Source organism: Amphiprion ocellaris, chromosome 21 (genome assembly GCF_022539595.1).
Source record: "Amphiprion ocellaris isolate individual 3 ecotype Okinawa chromosome 21, ASM2253959v1, whole genome shotgun sequence".
NCBI classification, from domain to species: domain Eukaryota; kingdom Metazoa; phylum Chordata; class Actinopteri; family Pomacentridae; genus Amphiprion; species Amphiprion ocellaris.
Genome location: NC_072786.1, coordinates 7,943,366 through 7,953,987, shown reverse-complemented (window position 1 = coordinate 7,953,987; position 10,622 = coordinate 7,943,366). Strand labels below are relative to the sequence as shown.

The following is a 10,622-nucleotide window of genomic DNA, read 5'->3' as shown; positions in this document are numbered from 1 at the left end:
CCAGACTTTGATGCACTGGCAAAAAAGGGTGACCAACAACACTGTTCCCATGAAAACTGAATGTGAGTATTCTTTACTTTGTCAGTAATGTCTTTAACATGTAATTCATATTAGTTTGCACAATCTCCATCCATCTGATGCTGGTCTGTCCCGTCTGTCGAATTTCAAAACTCAATGTGGCCCCTGAGCCAAAAAGTTTGCCCACCCATGGGCTAGGGGAATGATATTTCTGAGTTTTTTCTCTTTTTTTGTGTACATAGGTGCACAGACAAATGACAAATACAGAAAATTTGAATCTTGAAGTCTCAACATTTCTCATAGGAGTTCAGTCAAGTTGAGATCTGGTGTCTGTGAAGGCCATAGACTTTAATTCAAATCATTTTCATACGCCTTAAACCATTTAGTCACCTCTAATGTATTGATTTGCTGTAACGTTTCCCTTTAAGTAGATGCAAATCAATCCAGCTAAATTCCCCTTACAGCATACAAAAGCCACCGGATCCCCTTTACGGAACAGATTCAGGTTTTTCCTTTAATATGTCACCTGCCTGTATATTCACTATTACATAACCAGCCCTAAACATGTGATCACAATCTATGAGTTTACAGCAGCTCTAGATCTGCAAGCGAGCCAACAAATGAGTCCCCCTGGGGTTAGACGTCCACGTGAAGCCCACAAATAAGGAAGAAGAAATGGCTTCATGGCTCAGCAGAGGACAAAATCACTTTCCCGCTGCATCTTCCTCCTGATGATTCCCCTTCTTCTTCTTCTTACCTGGGTCACGTCAGCATAAGTGGTGTGAAGAAGCCCATCAGTGGGAGGAAGGAGCCCAGCTGCTTTACATCACTGTAGCTCTCTGACCAAGTTAGGAGAGCTGCTGTGTAAACAATAACAGTGTGGAAGCACGTCTCTGGTGAGTATCAAAGAGACTTTGTCTTTCTGTAATATAACCTGAACTGTACAAACTGGTTTTAAAGCACACAGTGAAGCTCTGGAGTAGAGTTTTAAAGTGTAAAATGATACTGAAAAATGACTTGAGCACAAATCTAATCAGGCAATATGGTGTGCTTATAGAGTTTGTAAGATATCTGACACTTCTTCAGCAGCGAAAATGAAAATATATTGGCATTTCACACTTGACTTTGGTATTTCTGTTATGTTGCATTGTAAAAAAAAAAAAAAAAAAAAAGAAAAAAATCTGTCCACCATCACGTCTCTTCATTGAGCAGAAACAGTTTGCACAGTGGTGTGGCTCTCCACAGACCTCCGCCAGTCGGTTAGCTTTCGGACACACCTGCACACACAAACACATCCTATTTACCCTGAAACGTGAAATGTCAGAATACGCTGTCTGCACCCAACGTCTGTAATCTTCTAGATCAACACTCTGGAAAGATCATCTTAGTCACACCTATAAAGAGAAAGAATGCATTGAAATCAGTGAGCCGTGTGGTGCATGTACTGACGCACCAACACATTTTTTATCTCAAGTTTAGTCATGTTTTGCGAGGAGCTTTATGGCTGAAACACCTTCCCTGTGGCCTTATCACCGTTAAAGGAGCATTACTCACTATTTATGCCCCTCGGCCCGGATGACTGTTACTAAATGCACTTATCATGTGGAGGAACTGTACATGTTTACCTCTTTTTTTCACGCGATGCTGCTCATGTGAACATGCCTCATGGGGAGCTACGCATGAGCAAGACACAGTTGTAAAAACTGAGCTCGCTGGTTTGATTTTTTGCACTTTTACTGACATAAAATGAGTGTGAAATGATGAGTGTGAGAGAGAAACAGGCAGAACTTTACGGATGCTGATGGCGACTGCTGATGATGTGTGGAAGACATGCTCGGACGTCCGTTTGTAATTGAGCGACGCCGGATGGGTGAAGGGTGTCGCTGTCATGTGAGAACGAGGTCCTGCGGTTCATAATGTGATGTGGGTTGGTAATAAGGTGAAGTGTGGCGGAGTGTTTGACAGCAGCTCGGCATCCACCACCTGTCTGGTGATGGTGGCACAGAAACACCTGTCATGGAAATCCTCTAGAAACGACACTTTTTACTCACAATTTCACTTTTTTTTTTGGAATATATGTTGTCTAGAAGACCCACTGACTCCTTACTACAGGGGTGTCAAACATGCGGCCCGCAGGCCAAAACCGGCCCCACAGATGGTCAAATCCGGCCCGCCGGGTGACTTTGCAAATTGTGAAAATTACAGAGAAGACATTAACTGCAAATTGTAAGATTGTAAAACTATACATTTAAAATAACTTGACTTTTGTTATTTGTGTCATGTTTTTGTCGTTTTGTTTCTCGTTTTTGTCGTTTTGTGTTTCCTTTATGTCTTGCTTGTGTTTTTTGTCTTATTTTTGTCATTTTGTGTTTTGCTTTGTTCGATGTTTTGTATCGTTTTTTTGGGGGGGGGGTTTTGTCTGGCTTGTGTTGTTAGTCTACTTTTTTATTGTTTTGTTTCTCGCTTTTGTGATTTTTGGTCTTGTTTGTCTCATTTGTTTAATTTTTTTGTCTGTTTTGTTTCGTGTTGTTTGTCTAATTTTTTTGTTGTTCTGTGTCTCGTTTTGGTCATTTTGCATCTGATACCGGTGACTAAATGTTTTGTTCCTTTGTAGAAACACTGTGATCTGTAAGTTGTAATGTGTAAATAATAAACTGAGGCGTAATGTTGCTGAAATTTAGCTTACTTTTCTTGAGAAATTTCAGGTTGTTCATAATGTTTTGTTAAAAGATAGTTCTTTAAATGTGAACATTTTCAGAATGTACTATTTGCACTAAAACAAAAGAAAAATTTGGAATTGTGGTTATTTACAGGTTATTATGTTGTGATTTTACTGCTCCGGCCCACTTGAGATCAAATTGGGCTGAATGGCCCCTGAACTAAAATGAGTTTGACACCTTTCTCTTACTAGTTCTCTGGATGCTGTTTTGTGTTGTGATTTTGGAAGAATAGATTATTGGAGCCATAACTGTGCTAGATATTGTCTGTGGGAGCGTTTCTCAAACTACTGTAAGTGCCAGTGATTAAACTGCTAAATGAATTTTAAAATAGAAACAAATATAAAATGATCTAGAAAAAAAATCAATAAGGAAAATTTCTGAATTCAGAAAAAAACATTTTAACATCAATACAAAACTTGCTGATGATTTACACGGACGTATACACTGTACTTTTTTGAACATTTCCTGTTATTTTAGAGATGATTTTTCAGTTTTGTTGAACTACAGGTCATAAAATCACAGATTTTTAGTTTTTTAAATTTACTTCTTAACCGTTAAAAAGCCAAAACCTTGAACAATTGCGTTCTGTTTTACAATTTACAATTACAGTTTTTCTCTAGTTTTTGTATGTATTGTGGTAACTTTTCTACCTTTTCTTTGCTAAAGGTGTTTCATCTGTTAAATTATATATATATTTTTCCTTTTCTCTAATATAAATTCTTCTATATTTAAGGTATTTTTCTGTCTATTACATGTCAGTCATTTAAAAGTGTGCACTGTATGAGTGATATTTTTTGTTTTTTTACATTTATTTTTCAAGAAGTACAATAATTTCCTTAGTTGGGTAGAGTTCCAACTGTTAACAGTGACATACTGCGTTTGCGGTACATACAATAACTGTTCTTACACTTTTTTAAAATTATAACAGATTTTTTCTGGCACCATTGTTGTCAGATTTGAATAATTTTTGACAGTGTAGGTTACAGGTTTCTGTACATTATTACTACCACCCAGTATTAGATAAATAGGTGATGCTCTGCAGGGTTTCTGTTTATTGCTCGTGTCTGTGTGCAGGTTTCTCTGCTGCCGCTCGTTAAATGGGGTCGCTGCAGTTGCGACTGTTTTCACCGGACTGGGAGCGACTCAAAGATAGGCGGAAAACGAAGTGGTGTCACTCTGATGTATTTCCCTTTGTAGCTCCTGGAGGAGCCGTGTTATGTTAACGTAAAGGTTGTAATGAACAGTTCTGCTGCTGCTTTCAAATCAGTGGCAGTCTGACTATATCCATGTTCACTAAGCACCGGAATGGCAGTGCGCTCTTCTTTTAGGCGTTGCTGAGTGATGTTAGTTTGGATTTTCTAACTTTATATATACATCTTATGCACAAAGTAGTAAATGTTTCGGCCATTTTTAAATTTCAATACATTGTACTTTTAAGCACTGAATTATCAGAAGACTTTTTCTAGAAGATACTGTAACTATTTATCCACTGTGATAAAATTCTGACTAAATTATCAGTGTGAAAGGCTCGTTGTGGAAAGAAAACAATGATAATATGAGATAAAATAAAACTTCATCAATCGCAAAGGAAATTCTTTTGCCAGATATTGCTCAAAAAAACTATACTGTGAGAAAAAAAGCAATAAGATGTAAGTGTGATACATCACTGGTAAGCTAGAATATTAAGTTGAATGGAAAAAACAATAAGTAATACTGGCAATGATTTTGAGGTGATAAAATAATATCACATGCAATGGGACATATTAGACATAAAAACTGCAAGAATACACATGATATTTAGCAAATATTGCACAAACTAGTGAAAAGCGTAATGTTGCATGTGCTGATTTATTTATTTTATGTGTTTTTATGAACGTGTGGTCCACTGAACATCCTGGCAGTTTAATGATTGTGTCCCTCCACTTTACATTTTAGTTATTAAATGCATCTAGCCTGAATATAGTAGTTGAATATAGTCGTGTTGTTCTGCGGGTCAAAATTGACCTGTTTTAAAGTTTGAAAATGTGGAGAAAAAAAATATTTTCACAGTGAAACTTCTGATGTCCACATTTTCAACATTTTTGGGAAATCTTTGAACATTTTTTTGGTGGAAAAAAATGTTAAAAATGTTTTTTGAAAACATTCACAAAAAAATCAACCAAAATCCAGCGAATTTTGCTGGATTTTGGTTGATTTTTTTTTGTGAATGTTCTTAAAGAAAATATTAGAAGTTTAACTGATATATGTGGAATAACTTTAGATATTTTTAGGATTTTTTTGTAAGATTTTTACTCAGTTTTTGAAAACATTTACAAGAATTTTCTTGCCAAATTTGGGGGGGGTTTATAAAATAAAACTCTTAAGGGAAACTTTTAAGGAATTATTGAAATTTTCTTCCTGAAAGTTTTGCAAATTTTCCGAAAATTGGGGAAATTTTTGGCCGAATTTTTGGATTTTTTTCAGACAAGGAAACAGTATTTTTTGGTGCCCGTAAATGAAGACGACAGGAGGGTTAAAGTGACTAATCAGCCATGGAGACACTCACAGCTGTGTGAAAGTGGGCCAGGCTTTCCGGGGAGGAGTGCGTCATCCTGTCTGAAGCATATAGGATCTGTGCGGCTGCTGGTTTTGACAGCGGAGGGGAGCTGGTGAGGAGAAGCGGAGGATCCGAGCGGACCGCAGCTTGCTGTTGCAGCGGCTGAAGGGGGGACAGACACACCAGCCGGACACGGTCCCTCTAACACACACACACACACACACACACTCAGTCACACTCACACACACACTCCTCATCATCATCATCTACCAGCAGCATCCACATTGACGGAGGAGGAGGAAGCCGGTTTGCAGCAATCGGTGAGTCTGATCGTGCTTTTATTTTTTGTATTATTAATTCTTATTTTTAAACACGGATCTTCCACACATGTCGCTTTGAGAATAACGCTGCAGTGTCTGTCAGTTATTCAGCTCATTCTCCCACTGATGCTGGTTCATGTTGCAGGACCAGGTGCAAATATCGCAATATGGAGGCGCCTGATTCAGATTGTCGTGTTTTTTTTCTTTTTTTTGTGAGGATTGTGCAGAGCATCAAAGGCAGACCGTTGCAGTCTGTGCGCTGCATATTGAGGAGGGAGCATCAAAGCAGGCAGATAGGAGGCGGAAAGCGGTGTGAGGATGGAGCTGTTGTGTTGGATGCGTCTGTTGAGCTGCTGCAGCAGGGTTTGCTGCCGGCCGGTGCAGGCAGGAAGGTTTTCAGCAGAGGCCCGCAGCGCTGAGCCGATTATTTGATGTCTGCTAGAGATGCTGCCAGCTGTAGCTCAGCTCCTCCGGCTCTCATTTCAAGTGTTTTCACTTGAAGGCGGGAGAAAGCAAAGCGAGGAAGGCCCTGTTTTCAAATAAAGGCCCTGTGACCTATCCTGATCGTCGCTTCTTCCTTAAAATGAGGGAATTGTTGATGCTTTTTTTTTTTTTGTCTAATTCTGAACAGTTGAGGAAGAGATGTCCTTTAGCACGAGTTGAAAAGCAAAGACAGAGAAGGACAAAACATGACAAGACAGTATTGTAAGATTTAATGAGCAGCTGAAGTGAACATCATTTGTCAAGGGTAAAAAAAAAAAAAAAACATTGTAAAGGAACTATCAGCCTAATTATTCGCATTTTCAGAGTTGAAATAATTATTAAATAATAAACTAAATAATCATCAAAATTGATGCACTGATTGTTCATTTCGGTCAGCTTGAAGCAAAAGTGCAGAAAGATTTCATGCTTTTTGCCCTATAATGTTTAAAAATGATGAGGCAAATAAGCAGTAAAGATGAAAAAGATAATCCACTCAATTCGAGTCAAAGTATAGTTATGAGTAAGCTCTCTGTGTTTGCAGATATGAATCTGCTAGAGGAGGTAAAAGACAATTGCACATGAAGCAATGGTGGAATGTGGACCAGAGTCAGACCATTATTGGATTTTTTGGGGTCGATATTGATTTTAGGCAGTAAGAAGTTCTAGTATTCATGCATTAGTCAATACTGTATATATACACTACCAGTCAAAAGTTTGGACACACCTTCTCCTTCAGTGCTTTTCATTTCTTCGTATTATTTTCTACATTGTAGATTAATACTGAAGATTAACACTTTTTTTGTTTACAACATAATTCCATGTGCATTCTGTTATAGTTTAGATGTCTTCAGTATTAATATACAATGTATAAAATAAAATAAAAATAAAAAAAACCTGAATGAGAAGATGCGTCCAAGCATTTGAATGGTAGTGTATGTACATGTTGGCTATAGCAAAAGTGGAAATGATAGGGTTGACTTTTATTAGCTTTTCAGCAATTTATTTGACAAACGACTTCACAGCTTACCATGAAGACACCACATGACTCTGCACCACTGTCAGCTCTGCTACATGTGCTGCAGAAAGTGTTTTGAACACTAGAGCTGCTCTGGACAAACTATGTGATGGAATCATTTCATTTCAAGTTACCCCAAGTGTCTTTTTCTGCATTATATCCTTTAAAATTATGTGTTCATTTTGAGCAACATATACGCCAATACCAATCCATCAATATCGGCCGATAATACGAGATAACCGATGTTTTAGTTGCACTGTAGAGTGGATTGTAGACCGAACTCTGTTGGTGTTTGCAGCTGAGAGTGAGGTATGACAGGATACATATTTTATATATGCTCAATTATAGATGGGATTCGGTGTTTATTGTTGCAACATTGTGTTCTCGTTCTCATTTAAAGGACTCTGTTTTTTATCTGTTGTGATCGCTGACTTTCAAACTGTGGTATTGCATCAAGCATGATGTGTTTGCTTGAACGCTACGATCTTGTGCGACCAGAGCAGCAGGAATCATTGTGACGCTAAGAAGAATGGCACTATGTGTCGCTGTGGAATTTGAAAGGGGTGAGTTGTTTCATGCAGTGTTAATATTTGCAGTCAGCATCTGCTGTTGTTGTAACACTCTGCGGTACAATATGACTCCATGCAGTGTGTTCACTCTGACCCTAAGCCAGTTTTGCTGCAACTCCGGAGCTGATTCACTTCAATTCTACATAAAAACTCTGCAGGCTTCTTATTCAGAAGTGTTGCATTGAATGGGAGACCTGCAGTTGTGTTGCATTGAGGCTGCACCACGATGCTAGTATCAGCCTGCTAACCTAGATTGTGAAAGTTCTAGTCAGCATTTCTGCCTTAATATTATTACACAGAAACAGAACGAAGGCATGTTTGACTCTAGTTGTCTCCTGTGGTTTTATTTCTTTAAACATTTTAACCAGTAGTTGAGTTTATCTACAGACGTCCAAAGAAAACAACAGATTTTACAGAGTTGTAACTTCCAAATATCCGTTCTCTCTTGTTTTTAATTGCAATATTTACTCAGCATTCATTTCACAGTCGTGCTTTGCATCAGTGGAACTCCCTAATAGAAAAGACCTTTTCTTGTGAAACATTTTGACAAGTCGCAGTAGGAAAAGCTCAGGTGTAAAATGAAATAATGGCTGAATTCCATCAAGGCACTTGAATAGAACAGAGGCACCATTATTATATGAGTAATTCCTTTGCTCTTTCTGCCATGACAAGTTAGAAGTTCTGCTGCTGTAAAAAGGTATATTCAACCATACTCAAACATATTATAGCACTTTAAAATAATCTTTCTAACATCTGGTGTATTAAAGTGTTCAATTTACTCAGGAAAAGACATCATTTGCTTAAATTTGACAAGACTAGGAGTCATTTTCTCAATTGCTGCATCTCAGTTTGAAAATAAATCACTTATTTTGTAATCTCAAGGCGTGACAGGTGTCGTGTGTTGGCAGTGAGGGCATCGTGACGGCTGTTGGCGAGCCTCCTTCCCCCCCACGAGACATGAGACGACATGACTTCAGTCTCCTGTGACAACTCCCCAGACTGTCAGAGCAGAGCCATTACTCACGGCCGATGCAGCGTCAACGTCGCTCCCCCCATTTATCCACGGCCCATTAGGCCAGGAGTCGGGTGATGGAGCTTATGGTGGGTTCTTGGTGCATTCTCATTCTGCCCCATGTCACCTAAGTGATGGCACAATCTGGAGACAAGGGAGACGCTGAATATTGCTTTCAGGCTGCTTCGGGGATCAGGGTTGAGGTCAGATCCTTTCTTTTTCACTGTGACAAGTGACAGATTTCATTCTGTGAAACTTTGTTTTTGTGGATTGGAGCATTTTTAAGAGGTAAATAACTACAATGAAGCATCAAAAGCCGGATTTAGTCGATTTTTTTCAGCCAGAAACATGAATCAGCAACAATTACACAAAGAAAATGAATACATATAGTCACAGGAACAGACATTTATTTATTAAGAATCAGTGTCTTTAGAATGTTTTCTTTCATTTTATTTTTCTTTTAAGCCAATCAAATTTAAAAAGCAATATCACTATCAAGCTAATAATGGTTTTACTGCTGATATTTGATTTTTACTGCAATTTCTTCCCGGAGCAGGTTGCTACATGCATCTATTAAATAAAGAGGATAATTTTGAATGAAAGAAATGAATGAAAGTAACAATAAACAATAGTGTATATGATCAAAAAAATAGCCAATTTATTTTTTATTAATATGATGCCTTTTTCATTTTCTTAATAGTCAGAAAATTGTGACAAAATGTTACAATTTCCTGATGAAGTCTTCAAATTTCAAGTCTTCAGATAGTTAGAAATCCAAGTGTTTATTGTAAAGTAAAATTAAATGCAGAAACACAAAGAAATTATTACACTAAACACTAAAATGAATAATTTTTAACAGTGTTTAAAGTCATTAATCTTTAAAAAGCAATATTAAGCCAATATTATTTTTATGGCTAACTTAATTTTTTTTACTGCCATTTCTTTCAAGAGCAGGTTGCTACATACAGCTATTAAATTAGGAGAAAATTTAATAATTAAATTTGAAATTTGGTCTTTTTTTAACTAATAACTTTTTTGGTAAAATGTTAGAAAATAGTGATAAATGGTACAACTTCTTAATGAAGTTTTCAAATTTCAAATTGAAACCATAATAAAATGTGAAAAATAGATGAAAAAGAGAACAGAAAAGTGAAGAAATTTGGACATTTCAGAACTTTTAATCAACTTTTCCCCTTAATTAAATAACTTAAACAAATAAACAATTATGAAAATGTCTCTGATTTATGTCAGGCATAATGAAATGAAATATTTTAGAGCTAAAGATGCACATAAATCTGCACTTGATATACTGAGAAGATGCTAAATCAGTTAGAGTCTTTGAAACGCTACATACTACACTGAAATTGCATTTAGGATTCTAAAACCGTGAGCTGCTTCAGGCGCCGCCACAACAAGAAAACATTGCTTCTGTCATTTAATTCATCCCCAGGGGTCGTCTCTCCATCAGCAGTCATCTATGAAGTATGCAGGTGCACATGTTAATGAAGTCATAACAGCAGCATTCTGGGGTTTTGTCTCAGTCCAGATGTACGAGTTCCTCCCAGATATCACTGAGACCTCTGTGGAAGCTGAAGCCAAATAAAGACAATTAGCGCCACACAGGCTTTGGGTTAATGGCACCCTGCAGCGATGATGGTGGGTTTACCGTGGGAGGAGCGTAAACAGCGCCCCACATCCTTCCCTGTACCCCCTTTGGCTTTCATGTTTGGGTTGGCTGTTTCCGTTAAATTAGCATGAGTGGCTGGAGATTGATGGATTGGAAAATGGGGACGAGTTCAAGCCAGAGCCAGAGTCTGACGTTCAGACTTGTGCTGGTGGAGCAGATGCTGTTGTTCTCTCGGCCTTCCATACGAGACAGATGGTTTTTAATTGTGTTTTTTCCTTTTTTTAGAAAAGGATGTTATTGCTGGAAGATGGGGGAGACCTAG

At 37.8% G+C, this 10,622-nt stretch overlaps 1 protein-coding gene across 16 annotated transcripts in view; it reads left to right on the top strand.

Moving 5' to 3' along the window:
• The first annotated feature begins 5,374 nt into the window (after positions 1–5,374).
• Positions 5,375–10,622, top strand: part of nrcama (neuronal cell adhesion molecule a) — a 74,038-nt gene continuing 68,790 nt past the window's right edge. For 9 of the 16 annotated variants that reach the window (XM_055006581.1, XM_055006574.1, XM_055006572.1 and 6 more), the window contains exon 1: positions 5,375–5,594. The gene's annotated coding sequence lies outside the window, so the exon portion shown is untranslated. The remainder of the gene's footprint in view (positions 5,595–10,622) is intronic. The other 7 variants (XM_055006577.1, XM_055006579.1, XM_023288299.3 and 4 more) reach the window with 2 other exon arrangements.